This window comes from Pinus tabuliformis, chromosome 1_2 (genome assembly GCF_031772625.1).
Source record: "Pinus tabuliformis cultivar Carrire ecotype Pingquan chromosome 1_2, CPIR1, whole genome shotgun sequence".
NCBI lineage: Eukaryota > Viridiplantae > Streptophyta > Pinopsida > Pinales > Pinaceae > Pinus > Pinus tabuliformis.
Window position 1 is genome coordinate 911,543,379 of NC_142298.1, and position 14,139 is coordinate 911,557,517.

Here is a 14,139-nt window from a genome sequence, read left to right on the forward strand (position 1 = left end):
TAACAAGGAAACAAGGGTTTCTTGAAGCTTTGGGGAGTGCAGGAGGCACAGGGATTCGTCAGACTCAATCAGGGATAATCTCACTATAGTATTAATATCTCATATATTCTCCCTTAAGGCCTTCCCATGGAGGTTTATTTATACTTCTCCAAATTAGTTTTTTTAGTTGGGAAATAGTTGGGCCACGGGCAATAGGAAGTGAGTAACAGGTAAAACCCGTGAATTCCACCCGAAATTAAGGAAATTTAATTTTTTGAAGCATTTTAACATATGTACATGGGTTGGATATATGTTGACCCGTGTGTACACACTTTTATCACAGGGAAAAGTAGTGTATAGGGAATAAAACATTATCTTTTATATTTTGGACCATGTCTGGAAGGAAGGGTTGCCCTAGGACATAATCAGAGCATCAGATCTACCAAGAGTGGTAAATGGTACTATAACATATGCCCCCAATATATGAGGTTAGAAGGGGTACATGATGGCCGAAATGTATTAAGTGTATGGAAAGAAACATGTCGAGACCAAGGAGGAGTTCACCAGAATTCAGCCTGCCAAGCCATCGAAAGAGATCAGAAAGAAACCGTTGTCTGAGGTAGGCATACCATTTCTCAGAAATAGCAAAGAATGTCTGCATGTTAAGTACAAAAGTGGATCCAATATGCATATAAGTATAAAGGAACTGAAAATACAAAATGGATCATATGATCATGATCAAGAAAGTACATGTCTGAATATCACATATAAAGAGCTGATCAATGATGCTGAAGTATAAAATTGATCACTGAAGTTAAGAAGTTGATCTAGTACCAAGTGACCATGATGGAATAAATGGTACTACACTGTAACTCAAGTGCCAACATATAAGATGTCGTTGTAAGGAACTGCAACATAAAATGTGGATGGTGTCAACTAGCAGAAACAGGAGCAATTGACAAGTGAACCAAGAAATGCTGATGCAAACCCGAGGTCTTCACCGATCGCCGTGGTACATTTCTACACAATGGGAATGAATGATCTAAAGTCGACCATGTGAGAAATCATTTGGTTATCGGTCATTGAGGTATACAGTTAACAAACGCAAGACTACTCACCGATAATGATGATGAGAGTCAAGGTACCCAGTACATTCTAATAAGTGCTAATAAATGAGTTGTAGTCGAACAATTGAAAGAATATATCAATCAAGAGACAATGATGTTTTCCCACTGTCCATAGCGAAGGAATCTACCACTGATGACTGAAAACCCTAAGGTACTACCAAATGGACTGTAGATCTCTTTCCCAGAGCAATGAGCTGAAGTCGATGGGAAAATATCCGCTAGATAGAAGGCATTAAGGCATCCTTCATCAATCTAGCGCAAGTGTAACCCGTAGGCAAATAATGTAGAAGGAATTAGATGAACAAAGATGTAGTAACCCAACCGAAGCACATTTCCGATGTACACAAAATGTGGCTAGCGCATGATAGAAACCATCTGAACCAACCAATAATGAAAGCTGACACAAAGGTAAGGAATCCACCAATAGGGTCAAATGGAAACTAAGGCACTGCACGAATCCCAATGTGTGATAATAAAAGCTGATGTTGAACACAAGGGAAACCACCCAGTCAAATACCCATGATACTGATCGATGTTGAGCATAAGGTCACCTATCAATAATGAAAATAGGGCCAGGGTGTGGCTCTAGATCTGCCCTTAGAGCAATTTGTCGTAGTCAATAAGGACAAAACCCTCCAGCAAGAAGTCAATGGAGACCTTCTGAAACTAGCATGAGCAAAGGACCAATAAAACTGATGTGATAACAACCATGGCGATGACAACCAGGGATGGCCGATTGAAAAATAGGTCAAGAGACACTACAGAGAGGCTGACTTAGGTTTACTTCCCTTGAACAAAAAGCACGACTCAACTGTGACTACATGGCAACATATGATAACTTTGTATAAGTTTGTCATGCAAAAGGCATAAGAAAACTCTCCATATGATTGGAAGAGGTAACCAATCAGAGGAGAACTGACTCAATAACAAGGTTAAGGCTCTCCTAAGTCAAACTAAAGCCCACCCCAAATGGAGGAAAGACTTTCTTTTGAGTGATTTGTTCAAGGGCGACACCACTGACTCTAGCTGCCATAAAATATGGAAATAATGTCGCGTTCCCACTATTTTTGGAATATATTACTTTTTTTTTGTCTTTTTCTTTTAAATGAAGATTGAAAAAGAATAAAAGAATGCTATATTACAATGGAAAGAATGAGTGTCGAAAAAGTATATGCTCTAGTTCCTGGGAGGGGAACATTCCTATGCTTAATGCAAGGTGGTGAAACTGGTCAAGGACACTCAAAGGGATGTTCTTTCCATGGGTAAAAGGGTGTGTCAAGTCACAGAGGCTAAGTGATTGCAAGGCTGATTTTGCAGAAGACATGGTCGATAAGTGGCTTAAACACGAGTCCAAGAGAAGCCGGATCAAGGTCAAAATGTGCAAGTAGTCAATATGCAATGTTGCAGTACATCTCAACACAAAGGATCCTCTAGGGTATAAGGCCAGAAAGTAGCGCAGAAGAATGAGAATGAGTCTTCAATGCACAAATCATGGCGGGACTAAAGAGGACTCCCGAGCCTACTCAATATAGTAGCATGGGCAGCCAATGTCAACGAGGATCTAACTAAGATTCCCATGTAAAGGTTGGCTCTACCATCGCATCATGATTTTTAAAGTCGGCGAGTGAAAATGGTTTGTGAACCAAGATACGATGGGGTTGACCCTATGGCTAATGTATCATAGTATGGAGGCTAGTATGCAAAATGCAACAGAAAGTGGTATTCTCTAACCTATATGCCAGTAAGAAAATGATACTTGCCATGATGGGTCTGCGGTCATGGGACCAAAATGATGTCTCGAAGAAGTATCCAAAATTTCCTGAAAAGACAACCCATTCTCGACACTCCAAGAGACAAGGTCAAAAATTTCATAAGACAAAAATCAATTTTTGAAAAAATAAATTTTATTTTTCAACTTATATAAGGACTTTTGGACTCACAGTTTTTTCATTTGTGTTTTGAGTAAGGATTTGTGGAGACAAACCCAAACAAGCTTTCTCCGACCAATTGAACCGTTCAAATCACTCCAAAACTTCCAGGTAACCCTTATATTTTGCTTGTAATTATTTTTGATACGTTTTAAATGTTTTTTTCAAGTTTTGATCGTAGGAAAATATGTCAAAAATTTCAACTCTGCGTACACGCGGGTTGAATACAAGTAACCCGCATATACAAGGGCCCTACACGTGATTATGTTAAAAGATAGCCCACGTGTGCGCGAGTAAAAACTTTAAAAAATAAATCTAACGGTTTGAAACATTTTTTTGGGCAGGATGACCATCACCTGGCGAGAAATGGAGCATAGTGCTATAGATAATCAAATAATGGAGGACCAAAATGCCTTGGATGCGATAAGAGGCTGCGGCTTGCTAAAAAAATTTAAAATGCCAAATATGAAAGCCAACACACGATTGCTTGAGTTATTGATTCATTACTGGAGTGCAGAGGATGATGCATTCATGATCAATCAGATGCCCCTAAGGATCGAGATAGAAGATATTTACTTCATTATCGGCCTATCTCAAAGGGGAGAGGTAGTGCATTCTACTGGTAGGATGAGGGGTAGTCTTTCTGTAGAAGATTACGTCCACACATACTGTCCCGATCATCTTGAAAATATTGGAAGTCAGATTCCAATCAAACACGTAGAGAGATTGTCCTTGAAGATTCTACTATTTACCATTGCTAGGGTAAATGGTTTTACTACTTTGATCAGGCCTCACGAGTATTTATGAGCCTAGCAGTGGAATGTCTCACCAAAGTGTTTGATTGGTGCACACCTCTACTGACTAATATGAAGAACCAACTGACCTCCATTCAGAAGGGTCATACAAAGAATTTTGGATATGGCACAATATTATGCTCATTCTTCTTTGAGAAAGTACATGGGCTTTGACCCAAGGTATTGTCGACTATCGATAGCCCTAGAGATCCACAAATGGGTAGATGGGCTGACCTGATGAGATGCCTTGGGGGTGGTGATGTGCCTAGGATGACTTTTGACAACGAGTTTTTTGCATGGTGGGATCAACAGGTCATCATAGTCAATGACTACCCCTATGTCGGGATGGATTTCCGAGGAGATCCAGATTTAGTGTTACCACCGAATGCAACATGGGGTGCCATAGGTAACAATGTTTTAATTTTTAAGATTTTTTGGATTTTTAATATAAATTAAGTTAAAAATATTTTTCATGAGACAAAACACTTACAAAATATATTGGTCATGTTTCAGATGTGGGACTAGTGAGACTTGACAGATTTCCCCGACATAGGCATCGTGGAAGAGACGCCGAAGGGGCTACAGCTGAGACACAGAGAGTTCTCCATGCAATTCAAAGGAACTTGGTGAGACTGACTCACCAAGTACCCATGATAGCCATAGAGGGTCTACCCAAGGAGATGCAGCGCTGTGTGGTAGGAGTATCACGGGATTGGGTGCGATTCTTCCAGCATGTGGCCAATGTCATTGTTTATTTTCTAGTTGCTCATCCTGAGCTAGCTAGATAGATGATCATATATTTTTAATGATTGGACGTGATGATGGGCATAAGCCCAAATTTTGTAGGGAATTTTGTCCCAATTTTTTTATATTATTTTGGACAAAAACACTCTATCTATATACAGGCGTTTTACGATGATCATATATACAGATGACACTTCGATTATTTTTTTATTTTTTTTTATTTTTATTATTATTATTATTATTATTATTTTTAATTTGATGAATGATTTATATGCCAATCTAATGCTTGATTAGAAATAGAATCTGCTAATGAATTTTCTGAAAGTCGAATGTGAACATATGTGATATAAACAAATGATCGTTGCAACAATCTAACTCTCATAAATTGGCGATACAAATAGGGATCTCATACCCAATAAGTATTATTTAGCTGAGATACCACCAGTTGTGAGTCTAAATAAACCACTAGCGAATCAATACCAGGAGATATCGCTTTGAATAGTAAATTAATAACAACAGTATATTCAACAATATTATTCGAAGCAAGACCAATACATACTTCTCTCGAAACCATCAACTGACCAGATGGATAATAAATCACCCAAGCGGTGGAAGCAAGGTTCTGGTTATGCCTATTCGCACCATCAGCGAATCCTAGATATACTGAATTGTCCATTAATACTTTCCAAAGAAGATCAAAAATATCGACATCACTAACACTGATATATAGATATGTACAAACATACAATATATACGAACAAGTAAGTGCTCAGTCGAAGCCTAAGGAAAGTACTTCTTAAGGTAGAGCCCATTTCTGGGTTCCGCCAACTTGTTTCCTTCAAAGTCAATTAATTCATAAGCCCCATTTTTCAAAACCTGCTTGACTATAAATGGACCGTATGACATAGATTTAAACTTTCCTGCCCCTAAGGCGTCTTTGTCTAGATCGTAGACCAGGACAAGGTCACCTTCAGAAAAATTCCGAGGACGGACAACTTTAATGTATTGAGTTTTTATCCTATTTTTATGGGCTTCGTTTATTATGGCAACATCTCGACGCTGCTCATCAAGAGGATCTAAATGAACAAGGCATTCCTCGAGACTAGAAGTCTCTGGGAGAAACTCAATGACTAGTTTAAGAGAAGGAATTTCACATTCGATAGGAAAAATAGATTCCAACCCGTAAACTAGTTGAAAAGGAGCAAAGCCAATGACAGTCTTAACTGATGTTTGGTATGCCCAAAGTGCCAGATACAACATGACGTTCCAATTGGATCAAAATTTGTTAATCGTCCTTTGCAGGATGGTTTTAAGGGATTTGTTCATGGCTTCAGCCTGCCCATTGGCTTGAGCATAATATGGAGATGAATGCTCCTTTCAGAAACCCAATTTGAGAGCCAATTCGGACATAAGTTGATTTTGGAAATGACTGCCATGGTCAGTGACAATCTCTCTAGGGATACCATATCGTGAAATAACCTGAATGAAGAGAAACAAGGTCGTTGTTTCACTGTCATTTTTAAAAGTAGGCATGGCCTCAGCCCATTTCATAAAGTAGTCTATGGCTATAATGATATACTTGTGATTCCTTGTCGAAGGTGGATTACAAGTAGTAAAATCAATGCCCCACTTCATTAAAAGACCGACGGTGATAACAGGGAAAAGCGGAGCTAGATGTGCGCACATTTTCCGAGTATATACCTGACAAGGATGGCATTTTTTGACCACTTCAATACAATTTTTGAAAATCGAAGGCCAAAAGTAGCCTGCTTGCAAAATTTTTTGGGCTGTTGCAAGACCTGATAGATGGCCGCCACAAGCTCCACTATGGCAATCATTAAGAACTGACCTAGATTCTTCCAAAGTCAAAAAATTCCTAAGGATTGAATCAATCCCACAACGATATAATGTGTCACCTATAATAACGTAATTCTTAGCGAGGTGACGCAACTTTCTAAACTCATATTTGGAGAAAGCGGGTGGAAACTTTGAAGTCTGGAGATATATAATTATATCCCCATACCAAGGATCTTGTGAAGAAATGAGAAATAAATGTTCATCGGGAAAACTTTCCTCGTGAATAACTTCTTCCTCACAAGGAAACTATGATATCAACTCTGCAAATACTAAAGATTTCTTAGATTTAGCCGACATGAATTTGAGATCGAATTCTTGTAAAATGACAATCCATCTATTATATTTGCCCCCAATCACTCGCCTACTGAGAATAAACTGAAATGGATTGAAGGCTGCTAAGACGAACATTTTCGAAGCAAAATGTAATGCCAAAGCCACTGGACAGCATGGACGGTTGCCAAAGCCAATTTCTCAATGGGAGAATAGCGTAGTTCAGAACCTACCAAGCCTAAACTTAGATAGTAGATTAAATGCTCACAGAAGGCATCATCTTCTTGAACCAGAACCATGCCAATGGTTGATTCTGCCGCAACGAGATACAAGAGGAAATATCTGCTATAATAAGGTGGACTCAACAATGGAGAAGAGGTTAATGCTTTTTTCAAAGCATCAAAAGATCATTGCGCGAAATCATCCCATAAAAATGGGACTCCTTTCTTAAGCAAACGCATAAATCCTTTCGTGATCTCGGCGTAATTTTATATAAATATCTTCAAGAAATTTTCCTTTCCTTGGAGACTTTGAAGTTGATGAATGGAAGACAGGGGAGGAAACTGAGGTATTTCCTCAACCTTGAAGGGATCAACATGAATTCCCTCTGTTGACACAATGAATCTTAACAACTGACCTGATGTGACTGCGAAAATGCACTTATTCGGATTCAATCGAATTTTATAAAAGCGACACCATTCAAAAATCAACCGAAGGTGTTTAGGATGATCAATTCTCTTTCGAGAAAGAGCAACTAAATCATCCAGATATGCTTCGATAACGTGTTTAATGTTGTTAAAAGCATAAGACATGTCCCGCTGGAAAGTGTCTCCAACATTTTTAAGGCCAAAAGGCATCTTTTTGTATGCAAACGTACCCCAAGGACAAATAAAGGTTGTATTGTGCTGATCTTCTGGACGGATAGTAATTTGATTGTAACCAGAGAATCCATCCATGAACGAAAAAATTCCATTACCCACACATTCATCAATAATTTGATCGATAAAGGGTGTGGGGTAATTGTCTTTTGGACAAGCCTTATTTAGGTCCCTAAAGTCAATACATACTTGGATCGTTCCTTGCTTTTTATCTATGGGGACTGGATTAGAGACCCACTTAGTTAGAAGAACAGGGTATATAAAGCCCACCTTAAGCAGATTTTCAACTTCAACTTTAATAGCTACTACTTTTCTAGGATTGACTGGTCAAAGTTTTTGTCGAATAGGTTTAGAATTTTTGTATGTCTTGATCTCATGCTGGACTATAGATGGATCTATTCCAAGCATTTCATCATAAGACCAAGTGAACACATCACGAAACTCTTTGAAGAGATCGATATAAATTTGAATTTCTTCAGGGGAACAGTGAGCTCCGATGAAGACATTTTCGATTATGTTAGGGTTCCTAGAGATGTTCACCGGTACAGTTCGTGAGATAACACACATGTTACCTTCATCAAAAAACTGTGCTGGGGCCAAAGGGTTTAAACCTGTATGAACATCACTAGTAGATGGAATGGACAAACTTGACTTGATTTCTTGCAAATGAGGGAGGAAATATGAACGATGATGTAAATCATCCCATGGTTTATCAACACCCATCATTGCTTCTAGAATTGCTTCCTCATATGGTACGACTGTATCTAAGCAATCCTGAGCCAAAGTTGAGTCAAGGGTCCAGGCCGGAGCCACATCTCCATCTAACTCCTCTGGTGAGAAAGGAGTAGGATGGGTGTTTGCAGAGTTAACAATAGACTGATAAGAAATTTCCATTGCAGACATAGGACATGCCATTCCACCTACCTGCCCTCCATCTAATGTGGTGGTAGATGAGGGTAAAGGCCAAGGGTTTGAAAAATAATGAGTTCGAAAGAACTCTCTTCGAGAAGGTCCCTTGGAGGATGAAATAGCATTGATTCTAGCTGAAGGAGCAGGAAGATAAAAAATACCCATTAAGGAAGAGTACATTCCAACTCCTAAATTCTCAATAGGTTGCCTGGGATTGTCCACTAATGGAACAGTAGAGTTAGAAGATGTGTGGGAGTCACCCAAAGAATAATCCATCTGATCCACTTTTACAATCCTTCCCTCATGAGGAAAACAAAGGATGCGAAATAATGATGAAACTATGGCATCCATCTCATATATCCAATTCTTGCCTAAGAGGAGGTTGTAATCTAGGTTGGCATCGACTATTTCTACTTCAATATTTACCACCTTTCCCCCAACACATATGGGAAATGCTGAAATAATCCCATGTGGCCTATGAGAATGTCGATCAAATGTCATCAATAGAGTCGGTGAAGGAACAACTTGAGGCAATCCAATGGCCTTCCATCATGACATGGACATCACACATGTGGAAGCTCCCTCATCTATAACTGTTCAAAAGATGTTAGTCTTTCTATATGTAGACTTTATCTGGAAAGCCATATGATGGGGAAGTATCTTTTTGACGTTTGAAAAATCAAAAGTGAGCACAAGAGAACTTTTTGGATCTACTGCTCTGATTGCCGAGAGAAAAGCACTCCTTTGAGCAGGGCACGATTGGAGTACCTCTAATTCTAACATAGCGCAAGGACTCTAAGCCAGATCTTCTACAATCAAGTAGTTCTGGGATGCCCTAGCATTAGGGTTAATGGTCGAGTGCTTTGCGGAGCCTTTCAGCATCCGAGGTATGGACTCAACAGAGGGTCTCTCAATATGGAGTGACTCTGAGGCATCGGAAGTAGACTTAGCCTTAGATGATTCTGATTCACCATAATCACGTGATCGCGTAGTGACGTCGATATGTGAGCTCATCATGTAGACATTTGATGAATTATCCCCTTCTTGGTTGCCCCTTGTGGGGGTACCAACATTAGAATTCGCTCCAGCAAGTAATAGCTACCCTTGGGGGAAAGGGTTAGTGAGAACAACCTGGAAGCTAGAAGACCCCTGCTGCACTAATAAGCGCTGTGCGTCTTGGATCTTAGGGTAGAGATGAGTCAAATGATCCCCATTGTATAACTTGCATGGAAATTTTACCCTTTTATTGGACTCTTTATTACCCTCTTCGGCATCATTGCCGGGTTTGTTTGCATTGCCCTTCCCATCCTGGCTCTTCTTCCTACCTCGTCCTTTCTTATTTCCATCGGATTATTGATTTCCTTTGGGGTTAGAAGTTTGGACGAAATTTATAGACGTAGGTTGAGAAGGTGTAGATGTGGATGGTGATGCCTGCATAGAGGAATCAGTTTGTAAAGACAACTTATGCAATTGATTCAGCAGGTTAACCGTGTTAACATCAATTGATCTGACTAGCCTATCGGTGTGGGGACCTGTCTTTGGTTTGGCTATATCCACATTGGATATCATAGCATCAGGTAGAATTTTTTGAAGAACCCCAGACTGAGAATAGATTAGTTCTAACTGTTGGGCCCTGAAAATAGCCTGCTCTTCAGTGAAAACACTGGAGAGGGACACATCCTTAGAGATCTAAGGTTGTAATGGTTTGAGAAACCATTCAAGAAGGAATTTTTGTGGAATATCAGCTTTAATGAGCCTCTTCATTCTCCTCCATTCCTGAATATGATCTGAAATGTGAGTTTCTTGATCCTCTTGGAAATTAGCTAGAAGCTCAGTTCCAGCATCATATCGGACGGGAAATTGAAAATGGTTCAAAAATATATTGGCCAAATCGCTGAAAGAAGTGAAGGTGCCCCCTGGCAGTTCTATGTACCACTTAGCCGCATTTCTGGTTAGGGTCCATTGAAATAATCTCAACCTAATTAAATTGTCTATCAGGGAGTTGGACGAACACCATAAGTGGAAAGTGGTTATGTGGTCACCTGGATCTTCACTAGTCTTCCCCTCGAATTTTTGGATATCTGATGGAAGTTTGGTTGGGACCGGAGGCCAAACCAGGTTATACCTAATCGGATCATTAGTCAATTTAGTGAGATCTGGCAAGTTTAATGTTTCCAGGAAAGGGAGTCGTGGTGGACCTTGAGGATTCCACCCAGTGTGGGTGGAACTCCTAATGTTCTGAAAAGAATGACCTGGATTTGTGAAGGCACCAGGTTGCCCGAAGTAATTCGTAGACCCAACTGAACCATAAGGAGCCCCTTATGGTCCAACAAAATTCGGAGTTTGACCAACTCCTGCCGAAAATCCTCCGTAACTAGTAAAGTTACCCCCTAAAGAAGTGTTAAAAGGAGCAGAAAGCCCCTGATAAGGATTCCATGCGTTAGCATAGGGAGAAAAGTTTTGAAACCAATTGACAGAAGAATACGGCATATTCCCCTGTTGGCCAAAATAATATTGACTCCCAGCTCCTAACCCACTAACCGTAGGGTTTGTCCAAATTTGAAATGGATTATAACCTTCGCCTGAAACAGAAAAAGGCATGGATCCCACAGTTGGCTTGGAATGTGGTATATGACCACCCCTAAACAGTAAACCCCGAAAAGAAGATGATCCACTTGCCATGGATGTGGAGGCAGCTAATGAATACTCAATGGAACGGAAGGAATTACGTTGGTCGGCATTCCAAAAGGGAAAAAACCAATGCGAGAGGCTACAACCTAAGAACTTCCACTTGAAGATGGAATGGAAGTAGAACCAAATATAGCAGTGATAGGAGTGACAGAAGGTATAGAAATTGTTCCTCCTCCTTGTACAGATACAAAAGTTTGCATACTCGTAGCACTTTTCATGGATGCCATGCTTCCAGCAGTGGTCATCGAAGGAAAATATCGATATAAACCTGGGATTGAAGGCCTGTTGGTCGAAGTTACGACGTATAATAAAATTTCTAGATGATCAAGAGGAAGAGGGGAATTAGGAGCCGCAATAGACTTTAAAAGCTCGTCAACCTTGATATTATCTACCAACTAGAAGAGGACTCTAGAAAGAACTAGAGTGTTCCTCTATAACTCTCTACTTCTACCAGGTCTATCTTGTGAATCAATGACTCCAACTGGAGGATCAATCTCCGATGTGCCTGGATGAATCAATGACTCCAATTGGAAGTATTGCTCCTACACCTTCGAGGAGAAGGCTCAGGACTCATAGGTGATAGCCCACGAAGTCTCCTAGACTGACGAGCTAGTCGATCAACCACTTTGAATTATTTTTAAGAAATATACTTAAGGACTCAAAAACATTTAAATCTAGGCCAACTAGGAGCAAAGAGAACTCTCTAAAAAGTCCCTAAAGATAAAATAAATCACACAACTCTCAAGTATTTATGCTCCAGGTGATTAGGATCGGACACCAAAATACAAGAAAGCCAAAATCAAGGACCTTCCAAAAATAGACTGGGGTATTTACACCCTAGGCCTACTAGCGAAGGTATTAGAGGCAGTTACGCTGACCTCCAGACAACAGCCTTTTCCAGTGCAAGCACCCAAGCTTTGAAAGGGTACCCTCCAGAAGTACTACTGAACATGATGCAAGATTAGCCTTAGGTGCCACAGGATTCCCCTCTACTGCTGCCTATGCGATCCCTAGGAAAGGAAACTATGGATGCCAAATCATATCAAAAGCCGGGCGTAGCAATTGTGAGGCGAGATCCAACAAGTAGGAGAGGGAGTATCTCTCTTCCTTGTCTTCACTCTCCCTGCTACTTAAATCCTAGTCATGAAGGTTTCCTGGTCTTTCTAACAATACTGGGTTTCGCTCTTTATTCAACTTCTACATTTTGTAATTTGAGTGGCCTTGGAGAGTTAACTCTCCACTCACCTAATCCAAGGCCCTAATGAACCTAAACTTGTTGGTGTTTGTTAATGACAACAATAAAAGTTCTAGTTCATTTTATTAATCGCTTGATTTTATATAGTTGTTCTTTAAGTCAGGGAATTATGAGAGTGAAACTGATGATGTTTTTATGATGCAAAAGAAATCAATAGAAAACTAACTATATGAATGCAGTCATTTTCTTCGATGAAGAGTGATCTCTACTTGGGTTCTACGAAAACTTATATATAAGAAAAATATTTTTCTTTTATTTTCTGAAACAATCCACACACACCCAAAAACTAAAAAGACTAAGAATGCCTTAAAATGCAAACTAACCTAATGCAAGTTACAATGATGATGCAAGATCCTAAACAACACTCATAAGAAAATGCAACTCTTTATAGAGACAATAAGCCAACTTAAAATGAAGAGGGAAAAAATTTGAACCCAAATCTCTCTTCAAAGCAAGCAGAACAAATCACAAAAGATCTCAATTCGCTTTTCAACAATAAAACAAAAGAAACTGAAAACAAAAAACTTGGAAAAAGAAAAACAAAAGCAATGTTTTTTGAGCTTTTTCTTTTAAGGGAACAAAACAACTTTTTGAGGTCATAAAAGTACTACTAAAACTCAAAAGATCAATAAATAGGCACAAGGAGTCTTTCAATCTCGCAAGTTATAAACTCGAAAATGAATAAAACTTGAACAAGGAAGACTGCAAACTTGCACAAACTGATCCAACTAGCAGCAAAAGATTTCGACAAACTGACAAAAATTCCAAGAAAGAAATACTTTCAAACTTGTCAAAAAGACTCTCAAAAAAGCAAGAAAAGAAACAAGGCCACCAAAAAAGGGACAGAAAAATAAGGGACTTGATATCCGGGCTGGAAACGAAATTGAAAACAATTTCCTGTTCTAGAAGACCAGAACAACAAAGAACTTCAGAATGAAGCCTTGAACCCAAGATACAAACTACAAACTTACTTAAGAAGCAATCCTAGGCCAAATATTTTCAGTGAGAAGGAGATTTTGAAAAAGAAAGCTTGTAGGAAAAATGAATTCTCCAGATAGCAGATGACCATACAACAGCATAAACCACCAGGCAGTAGACCTAACTGGGCAGAAAGATTTGAAAAAACAATCCAAAAAATTGCATACGTGACTGTGTAAAGACACAGAAGTGTGCACATGCGTTTCTAATACAAGAAACTCGTGTATACGCAAGTCTGCTTTAAAGAAACCTACGTGTATATGCTATTGTAATCAAAGAAAACAACGTATACAAATCTTTATTAGGAAAAACAAAAATCAAGGTCTGATCAAGAAGATCAGACTTGATGCCTGGGACACTAATGGACCAAACAATATTGCAAAATAAAGCAATCAAGAAACTAAACCCTGATTGAGAACAAACAACCCAAACCAGGAATAACAAGATTGTTATCCCCAGTGGAGTCGCCAATTCTGTTGCAGGTGAAACCACCCTAGGGCTTTGGGTTGAAAACCCCAACAAAGCAAAGGGAAAAGCACAACAAGAAATGCTCAGGCAATCAACCAAAATTCTTATTCTACTAAATTATGTAGGAGTGTCCTTACCCGGATGTCCTTCGTTTGGGTAGATCCACTAGGGTGCAAACCCTCAACTTGTCCTGATGTTCTTGAAACCTAAAAATTATTCAAATAGAACATATATAGCAGTAGAAAAATAAACCATGTTCAT